Genomic DNA, 10,296 nt, shown 5'->3' on the forward strand with positions numbered 1-10,296 from the left:
CTTTGTACGGTATGCTTTGTGTAACTTGGAGTCTTCCTGGGTGTGGTAAACGTCACAGCCCGACACTGTCTTTTCTCGGGAGGTAAGTGTGTCTTGGCCCCTGCCTCCAGTTGTACTGTGGGCAGAAAAGCCTGGCCCTCGGAGATGGAGCGTTTGTAGTAGGGAATAGAGGCTGGAATGGAAAGAGCCCGCCGTGAAAATGCCTCCTTCCCTGCGGGGGAATTCCGATGCGCACCAGAGTGCGTACGTTGTGTTTGTCCCCCACCCTGCGCCGGGTCGGGCCTGCCCTGGAAGCTGTCAGAGCTGCTCTTCGGTCTCATGGCACACCGTGGGGTTTTGCGCACGAGCTGGTACAGACCCTTTGGTGTCAGGTGTGGGGTTGAGAATCCCCACGTCACTCTCCCGTAGCACGCAGGTAGGGTGCGTTCCATAGCGAACGTAAAATCGAGACGTCTCTGAAGATAGTGATGATTGTAGCGGAGCCTGAGTGCATTGTGAGGACAGCCTTGTCCCCTCGGGAGCCCTTGGCCAGCTCTGCCGCAGGACTCCAGGATGCCCAGCTCCCCAGGGCTCTTTGCGCCCAGGGGCAGCCCCTGCGTGGAGGAGGATGGCACTTTGTGGGAGGAGGCAGAGAGGGCCTGACAGGGTCCTGCAGGCAGAGCCCTGCAGGCAGAGCCCTGCAGGCAGAGCCCTGCAGGCAGAGCGGTGACCCTGGTGCGGCTCTGCTTGCTCGTGTGGAGAATGAGCTCTTCACGTCCGTCCCGTGTCCGTGTTCCTGGTCCGCGCTGGGCAAGCTTGCGTGGAGCTGGGGTAGGTGGCGGGGAGGGCCGTCCCGCATCGAGCGGCTGGCTTTTGGGAAGGCGCTAGTTTGCCCGTGTGCTGGAAGCTCTGTGTGCAGCCTCTCGGGCAGGAGGACCCTTGGCTTCCTCCACTTGGATATAGAGGCGGCGGCGACGTGCGACGTCAGGGTCGTATCCCCGTGTCCCCCTGTGCGGCCCAGGCTGCAGGCAGGCCCCAGAGGGCTGGGTGGAGCGTGTGGCACCGTGCTGATCTCTGGGCACCGGGTGGAGGAGAGGGTGCCCGGTGCCGACGGCTGCTGCGTTGGGTTTCGGATCTTGTCGGTGTTGGCGCTTTTGTCTGTCATCAAACACAGCCCTCCCTTCTGTCCTGCAGGTCACCCCGTGAGCCGGAGGGCCCTAACCTTTCCGAGGACCAGCCTGCGTAGCCTGCCCCGGGTGTAGCCCGTCGTCGCCCGTCTGGGCATCTGCACCTGTTCCCACTTGGTGCCCTGTGCAACCTCGCCCCCCACCGCCAGCTGCTCCGCTCGGTAAGAGGAAAGCATAGTCCTCTGTTTCTTCCTTGAGTCACTGCAGAAGATGGGCAGATCGCTCTCCGGGGCTTCCCCGTGCACGGGCGGCCGTGACTGGGCTCACGGCCTTGTCCCTCTGGTCCCTTAGCAGACGCAATTAATGGACCACGTCTTCCCCGTCCTGCCCTGGGGAGGGAGGTGTCTGTTGTAGAGGGAAAGAGGGTCCTCTGATGGAGGGCTGACATGTCGGTTCTGCACACGGGCCTTCATCAGACACCACGTTCCGGGCTCCCTGGAGGACAAGCCCGCCCCTGTCACTGTCTGCAGCGAGTGGAGCCCTGAACTTCCACAGCTGATGATCGGTTATGGAAGACACACCCGAACCCGGGGCCTGTGGTCTCTTCAGTCAAGGGTCCTGAGACCTGTCTCCCACTCGGTCTGATGTGAGACTTAGTGTGATATGTGGAAGAAGGCCTCAAAGATCTTTTGCGCTTCAGCAAACTAACGTGTTTTGTAAGGCAGTGAACCGTGAAAGAGTGTTTTGTATTTTATTTTATCTATGCCGAGAAGCTAGTTGACTCGGGGAATTACATAGGTTAGTGGTAAATAGAATGCTTGCTTAGCATGCCGAATTCCGTGTGCTCATTCCCGGTACCTCCATTTAAAAACAGAAGAAAAGAAAAAACTAAAACAAGAGCAAACTTCAAATGTTAGAAATACATAGTGCGCAAACCCAAATTCAATATCCTTTCTTTTTATGTGATTACCTCTTACTACTTGGTTTGAAATATATCCCAACCGTGACTTAAGCATTTTTTTCAGAAAATGCTCTAACTCTTTGAAAGTCTTTTCTGCCACTTTTGTTTTGACACATCCACGAACGGAGATAGACGCACATGGTGGTTTTAATATACATTAGTGAATATTCTCATTAATGTACCTGTAACTACATTTTACAGATGGGGTGTCTGTGCGCCACTTTACAGAAGAGAGAGGAAGAGAATCTTCCTGGGATGAGGTACAGTCACTTGCTGTTAAAGTCCTTGTGTGTGTAAAAAAGTACCAGGGGATTCTGAGACATAAACCGGGGGTTGGTGTGAGTGTGCATCTTCACGTTTGCATCTGCTGATGAGAATTTTTGACTTATGCTTTTAACTTACAGTTTAGGATGTGATTCTCTGCTTAATGCCGTAGGACTGGATAATGCACTTGTGTTCATTTTCCAGACTCACGTAGTGAAGCCAGTGTCTGTATGTGCATTCTTGTTTTCAGGGTCTTTCCCTTACAGTTCATTAGAGGATATTGAAAAGAAATTCATCCCTGGGAAAGTTAGGTGCATCTTGGTGTTGGTTCTTGTTTTAGCCGTCCTCACTTGAAACTAATTAAGTGATGTTTCATTTTCAAGGCAGCATGTTTTGTCTTCCCATTCCACCGCCAGTAACAGTGGTCTAGTTTCCTTAATGCCTTACGCTGTTTCCCACCTGCTCCTTTTACTCAGGCTGCCCTTCCCCAAAGCCCCTCCACATCCCCCCTCTGCACTGGATCTCTCTTTTACGAAACAGTGCGGTCTACCCAGCATTCCCTGAGCTATCCACGTGCAGCGGACTCTCCTGTCTTTGTGGCGTTACTGTACCCGTTCACCTCAGTGTAGACCTGTTGAAACTTTTCTGTGCTGATTTGTTTTCATGGATCCTGTGCCTCTGGCAGAACAGAGAGGAGAATCTGCCTTTTATTTGTACCGCCAGCTTCTCCCAGGATAGGGCTTATGTTCTGATAGCTTTGGTAAATAACTGTTGTCTACCTGACTGACTAAGCGTAGGCACATGATCTGAAGTTCGGTTCCTTATTTATCTTGTTTTGTGTTCCTAGGAAGGGGCGACTAAGCCCGAAATTACAAAACCGGAGTACACTACTGGGACTGTAGAAGTGGCTCCGCAGGAGCTGACGGATCATAAAACACTGACCTCTGTTGGTGGAGCACACGGAGCTTATTATACACTGGGTAAGTTAGTGAACGTGGCTGGCATTTCTTGTTCTCTGTGCCTAGAAACTAGTGTGCTGTTGGGGGAAGGATATATGTAGCTCAGCATTAGAGAGAATGCGGGCTTAGCATGCAGGAGTTCCTGGGGTCAGTATCCAGTTCCTCCAAGAAACGAGTGTGATACGGGGAAGGAAGGAAGGAAGGAAGGCGCAAAGGTTTTGTTTCGCTTCAGCAGTGTCTTCGCAGGAAAGCCTAATCCTCCATCCTTTTCTGTGGTTTTGAGCCGACGCGGGACCTGGCGCGGATCCGGTGTGGCCCGGCAGCGCCCGCGCACATGCGGCGGCCCCGGAGGCCCAGGGAAGTGGGGTGGTCATGCTCTGTTGGGCCTCGTCCTGGGAAAGGTGATCTTCCCGTTCTCCCGGCAGCCGTTCCTGGCCTCGTCTGCAGACTGTGTGTCCTGTGACGGGTCTGGCGTGGCGTGTCGCTGCCTTTTTCAGACTCAAAACTCTTGCCCAGGAGCCAGTGGGCTGCTTCTCCCGGGAGCCCGTCGCCTTGGCTGGTGCCTGCAGGAGCCATGAGGGAGTGCTTAGGAGCCGGGGCCCGCAGACTTTGACTGTGGGTTTCTCGAAGCAGCGTGAGGAGAGTGAGCCCTCGCTCCACACTGACTTCTACTGGCTCGGCTGACTCCTTCCTGACCTCCTGGACCTAGGGTTGCTCCTGGGTCACTGAGACGGATTTCTGTGTCGCCGTTCTTTTGACTGGTTTCCCGGCTCAGGCCAGGAGATTCTCCTGTTTAGAATGTCCATTCAGATCCTGGTAACAGGAAAAGGGGCAAAGCCCTCCCTCCAGCTTTGTACGGTGTGCTTTGTGCAACTTGGAGTCTTCCTGGGTGTGGTAAACGTCACAGCCCAACACTGTCTTTTCTCGGGAGGTAAGTGTGTCTTGGCCGCTGCCTCCAGTTGTACTGTGGGCAGAAAAGCCTGGCCCTCGGAGATGGAGCGTTTGTAGTAGGGAAAAGAGGCTGGAAGGGAAAGAGACTGCCGTGAAAATGCCTCCTTCCCTTTGGGGGAATTCCGATGCGCACCAGAGTGCGTACGTTGTGTTTGTCCCCCACCCTGCGCCGGGTTGGGCCTGCCCTGGAAGCTGTCAGAGCTGCTCTTCGGTCTCATGGCACACCGTGGGTTTTTGCGCACGAGCTGGTACAGTCACTTTGGTGTCAGGTGTGGGGTTGAGAATCCCCACATCACTCTCCCGTAGCACACAGGTAGGGTGCGTTCCGTAGCGAACGTAAAATTCAGACGTCCCTGAAGATAGTGATGATTGTAGCGGAGCCTGAGTGCCTTGTGAGGACAGCCTTGTCCCCTCGGGAGCCCTTGGCCAGCTCAGCCGCTGGACTCCGGGATGCCCAGCTCCCCAGGGCTCTTTGCGCCCAGGGGCAGCCCCTGCGTGGAGGAGGAGGGCCCTTTGTGGGGAGGGGGCAGAGAGGGCCTGACAGGGTCCTGCAGGCAGAGCCCTGCAGGCAGAGCCCTGCAGTCAGAGCCCTGCAGGCAGAGCGGTGACCCTGGTGCGGCTCTGCTTGCTTGTGTGGAGAATGAGCTCTTCACGTCCGTCCCGTGTCCGTGATCCTGGTCCGCGCCGAGGAAGCTTGCGTGAAGCTGGGAAGGTGGTGGGGAGGGCCGTCCCGCCCAGAGCGGCTGGCTGTTGGGAAGGCGCTAGTTTGCCCGTGTGCTGGAAGCTCTGTGTGCAGCCTCTCGGGCAGGACGACCCTTGGCTTCCTCCACTTGGAGACAGCGGCGGCGGCGACGTGCGGCTTCAGGGTCGTATCCCCGTGTCCCCCTGTGCGGCCCAGGCTGCAGGCAGGCCCCAGAGGGCTGGGCGGAGCGTGTGGCTCCGTGCTGCTCTCTGGGCTCCCGGTGGAGGAGAGGGTGCCCGGTGCCGACGGCTGCTGCGTTGGGTTTCGGCTCTTGTCGGTGTTGGCGCTTTTGTCTGTCATCAAACCCAGCCCTCCCTTCAGTCCTGCAGGTCACCCCGTGGGCCGGAGGGCCCCAAACATTCCGAGGAACAGCCTGCGTGGCCTGCCCCGGGAGCGGCCCGTCGTCGCCCAGCTGGGCACCTGCACCTGGTCCCCCTTGGTGCCCTGTGCAACCTCGCCCCCCACCGCCAGCTGCTCCGCTCGGTAAGAGGAAAGCATAGTCCTCTGTTTCTTCCTTGAGTCACTGCAGAAGAAGGGCAGATCGCTCTCCGGGGTTTCCCCGTGCACGGGCGGCCGTGACTGGGCTCACGGCCTTGTACCTCTGGTCCCTTAGCGGACGCACTTGATGGACCGCGTCTTCCCCGTCCTACCCTGGGGAGGGAGGTGTCTGTTGTAGAGGGAAAGAGGGTCCTCTGACGGAGGGCAGACGTGTCAGTTCTGCACACGGGCCTTCAACAGACACCACGTTCCGGGCTCCTTGGAAGACAAGCCCGCCCCTGTCACTGTCTGCAGCGAGTGGAGCCCTGAATTTCCACAGCCGATGATCGGTTATGGAAGACACACCCGAACCCGGGGCCTGTGGTCTCTTCAGTCAAGAGTCCTGAGACCTGTCTCCCACTCGGTCTGATGTTAGACTTAGTGTGATACGGGGAAGAAGGCCTCAAAGATCTTTTGTGCTTCAGCAAACTAACATATTTTGTAAGGCAGTGAACCGTGAAAGAGTGTTTTGTATTTTATTTTATCTATGCCGTGAAGTTAGTTGACTCGGGGAATTACATAGGTTAGTGGTAAATAGAATGCTTGCTTAGCATGCCGAATTCCGTGTGCTCATTTCGGTACCTCCATTTAAAAACAGAAGAAAAGAAAAACTAAAACCAGAGCAAACTTCAAATGTTAGAAAGACATAGTGCGCAAACCAAACTTCAATATCCATTCTTTTTATGTGATTTCTTCTTACTACTTGGTTTGAAATATATCCCAACCGTGACTTAAGCATTTTTTTCAGAAAATGCTCTAACTCTTTGAAAGTCTTTTCTGCCACTTTTGTTTTGACACATCCACGATCGGAGATAGACGCACATGGTGGTTTTAATATACATTCGTAAATATTCTCATTAATGTACCTGTAACTACATTTTACAGATGGTGTGTCAGTGCGCAATTTTACAGAAGAGAGAGGAAGAGAATCTTCCTGGGATGAGGTACAGTCTCTTGTTGTTAATGTCCTTGTGTGACTATATAAGTACCAGGGGATTCTGAGACATAAACCGGGGGTTGGTGTGAGTGTGCATCTTCACGTTTGCATCTGCTGATGAGAATTTTTGACTTATGTTTCTAACTTACAGTTTAGGATGTGATAATCTGCTTAATGACGTAGGACTGGATAATGAACTTGTGTTCAATTTCCAGACTCACGTAGTGAAGCCAGTGTCTGTATGGGCATTCTTGTTTTCAGGGTCTTTCCCTTACAGTTCATTAGAGGATATTGAAAAGAAATACATCCCTGGGAAAGTTTGGTGCATCTTGGTGTTGGTTCTTGTTTTAGCCGTCCTCACTTGAAATTAAATAAGTGATGTTTCATTTTCAAGGCAGCATGTTTTGTCTTCCCATTCCACCGCCAGTAACAGTGGTCTAGTTTCCTTAATGCTTTACGCTATTTCCCACCTGCTCCTTTTACTCAGGCTGCCCTTCCCCAAAGCCCCTCCACATCCCCCCTCTGCGCAGGAACTCTCTTTTACGAAACAGTGCGGTCTTCCCAGCATTCCCTGAGCTCTCCACGTGCAGCGGACTCTCCTGTCCTTTGTGGTGTTACTGTACCCTTTCACCTCAGTTGTAGAGCTGTTGAAACTTTTCTGTGCTGATTTGTTTTCATGGATCCTGTGCCTCTGGCAGAACAGAGAGGAGAATCTGCCTTTTATTTGTACCGCCAGCTTCTCCCAGGATAGGGCTTATGTTCTGATAGCTTCGGTAAATAACTGTTGTCTACCTGACTGACTAAGCGTAGGCACATGATCTGAAGTTCGGTTCCTGATTTATCTTGTTTTGTGTTCCTAGGAAGGGGCGACTAAGCCCGAAATTACAAAACCGGAGTACGCTACTGGGACTGTAGAAGTGGCTCCGCAGGAGCTGACGGATCATAAAACACTGACCTCTGTTGGTGGAGCACACGGAGCTTATTATACACTGGGTAAGTTAGTGAACGTGGCTGGCATTTCTTGTTCTCTGTGCCTAGAAACTAGTGTGCTCTGAAGGGAAGGGTATATGTAGCTCAGCAGTAGAGAGAATGCGGGCTTAGCATGCAGGAGTTCCTGGGGTCAGTATCCAGTTCCTCCAAGAAACGAGTGTGATACGGGGAAGGAAGGAAGGAAGGAAGGCGCAAAGGTTTTGTTTCGCTTCAGCAGTGTCTTCGCAGGAAAGCCTAATCCTCCATCCTTTTCTGTGGTTTTGAGCCGACGCGGGACCTGGCGCGGATCCGGTGTGGCCCGGCAGCGCCCGCGCACATGCGGCGGCCCCGGAGGCCCAGGGAAGTGGGGTGGTCATGCTCTGTTGGGCCTCGTCCTGGGAAAGGTGATCTTCCCGTTCTCCCGGCAGCCGTTCCTGGCCTCGTCTGCAGACTGTGTGTCCTGTGACGGGTCTGGCGTGGCGTTTCGCTGCCTTTTTCAGACTCAAAACTCTTGCCCAGGAGCCAGTGGGCTGCTTCTCCCGGGAGCCCGTCGCCTTGGCTGGTGCCTGCAGGAGCCATGAGGGAGTGCTTAGGAGCCGGGGCCCGCAGACTTTGACTGTGGGTTTCTCGAAGCAGCGTGAGGAGAGTGAGCCCTCGCTCCACACTGACTTCTCCTGGCTCGGCTGACTCCTTCCTGACCTCCTGCACTTAGGGTTGCTCCTGGGTCATTGAGACGGATTTCTGTGTCGCCGTTCTTTTGACTGGTTTCCCCGCTCAGGCCAGGTGATTCTCCTGTTTAGAATGTCCATTCAGATCCTGGTAACAGGAAAAGGGGCAAAGCCCTACCTCCAGCTTTGTACGGTATGCTTTGTGTAACTTGGAGTCTTCCTGGGTGTGGTAAACGTCACAGCCCGACACTGTCTTTTCTCGGGAGGTAAGTGTGTCTTGGCCCCTGCCTCCAGTTGTACTGTGGGCAGAAAAGCCTGGCCCTCGGAGATGGAGCGTTTGTAGTAGGGAATAGAGGCTGGAATGGAAAGAGCCCGCCGTGAAAATGCCTCCTTCCCTGCGGGGGAATTCCGATGCGCACCAGAGTGCGTACGTTGTGTTTGTCCCCCACCCTGCGCCGGGTCGGGCCTGCCCTGGAAGCTGTCAGAGCTGCTCTTCGGTCTCATGGCACACCGTGGGGTTTTGCGCACGAGCTGGTACAGACCCTTTGGTGTCAGGTGTGGGGTTGAGAATCCCCACGTCACTCTCCCGTAGCACGCAGGTAGGGTGCGTTCCATAGCGAACGTAAAATTGAGACATCTCTGAAGATAGTGATGATTGTAGCGGAGCCTGAGTGCATTGTGAGGACAGCCTTGTCCCCTCGGGAGCCCTTGGCCAGCTCTGCCGCAGGACTCTGGGATGCCCAGCTCCCCAGGGCTCTTTGCGCCCAGGGGCAGCCCCTGCGTGGAGGAGGATGGCACTTTGTGGGAGGAGGCAGAGAGGGCCTGACAGGGTCCTGCAGGCAGAGCCCTGCAGGCAGAGCCCTGCAGGCAGAGCCCTGCAGGCAGAGCGGTGACCCTGGTGCGGCTCTGCTTGCTCGTGTGGAGAATGAGCTCTTCACGTCCGTCCCGTGTCCGTGTTCCTGGTCCGCGCTGGGCAAGCTTGCGTGGAGCTGGGGTAGGTGGCGGGGAGGGCCGTCCCGCATCGAGCGGCTGGCTTTTGGGAAGGCGCTAGTTTGCCCGTGTGCTGGAATCTCTGTGTGCAGCCTCTCGGGCAGGAGGACCCTTGGCTTCCTCCACTTGGATATAGAGGCGGCGGCGACGTGCGACGTCAGGGTCGTATCCCCGTGTCCCCCTGTGCGGCCCAGGCTGCAGGCAGGCCCCAGAGGGCTGGGTGGAGCGTGTGGCACCGTGCTGATCTCTGGGCACCGGGTGGAGGAGAGGGTGCCCGGTGCCGACGGCTGCTGCGTTGGGTTTCGGATCTTGTCGGTGTTGGCGCTTTTGTCTGTCATCAAACACAGCCCTCCCTTCTGTCCTGCAGGTCACCCCGTGAGCCGGAGGGCCCTAACCTTTCCGAGGACCAGCCTGCGTAGCCTGCCCCGGGTGTAGCCCGTCGTCGCCCGTCTGGGCATCTGCACCTGTTCCCACTTGGTGCCCTGTGCAACCTCGCCCCCCACCGCCAGCTGCTCCGCTCGGTAAGAGGAAAGCATAGTCCTCTGTTTCTTCCTTGAGTCACTGCAGAAGATGGGCAGATCGCTCTCCGGGGCTTCCCCGTGCACGGGCGGCCGTGACTGGGCTCACGGCCTTGTCCCTCTGGTCCCTTAGCAGACGCAATTAATGGACCACGTCTTCCCCGTCCTGCCCTGGGGAGGGAGGTGTCTGTTGTAGAGGGAAAGAGGGTCCTCTGATGGAGGGCTGACATGTCGGTTCTGCACACGGGCCTTCATCAGACACCACGTTCCGGGCTCCCTGGAGGACAAGCCCGCCCCTGTCACTGTCTGCAGCGAGTGGAGCCCTGAACTTCCACAGCTGATGATCGGTTATGGAAGACACACCCGAACCCGGGGCCTGTGGTCTCTTCAGTCAAGGGTCCTGAGACCTGTCTCCCACTCGGTCTGATGTGAGACTTAGTGTGATATGTGGAAGAAGGCCTCAAAGATCTTTTGCGCTTCAGCAAACTAACGTGTTTTGTAAGGCAGTGAACCGTGAAAGAGTGTTTTGTATTTTATTTTATCTATGCCGAGAAGCTAGTTGACTCGGGGAATTACATAGGTTAGTGGTAAATAGAATGCTTGCTTAGCATGCCGAATTCCGTGTGCTCATTCCCGGTACCTCCATTTAAAAACAGAAGAAAAGAAAAAACTAAAACAAGAGCAAACTTCAAAT

This window comes from Camelus dromedarius, unplaced genomic scaffold (genome assembly GCF_036321535.1).
Source record: "Camelus dromedarius isolate mCamDro1 unplaced genomic scaffold, mCamDro1.pat HAP1_SCAFFOLD_114, whole genome shotgun sequence".
In the NCBI taxonomy this organism is placed as follows: Eukaryota; Metazoa; Chordata; class Mammalia; order Artiodactyla; family Camelidae; genus Camelus; species Camelus dromedarius.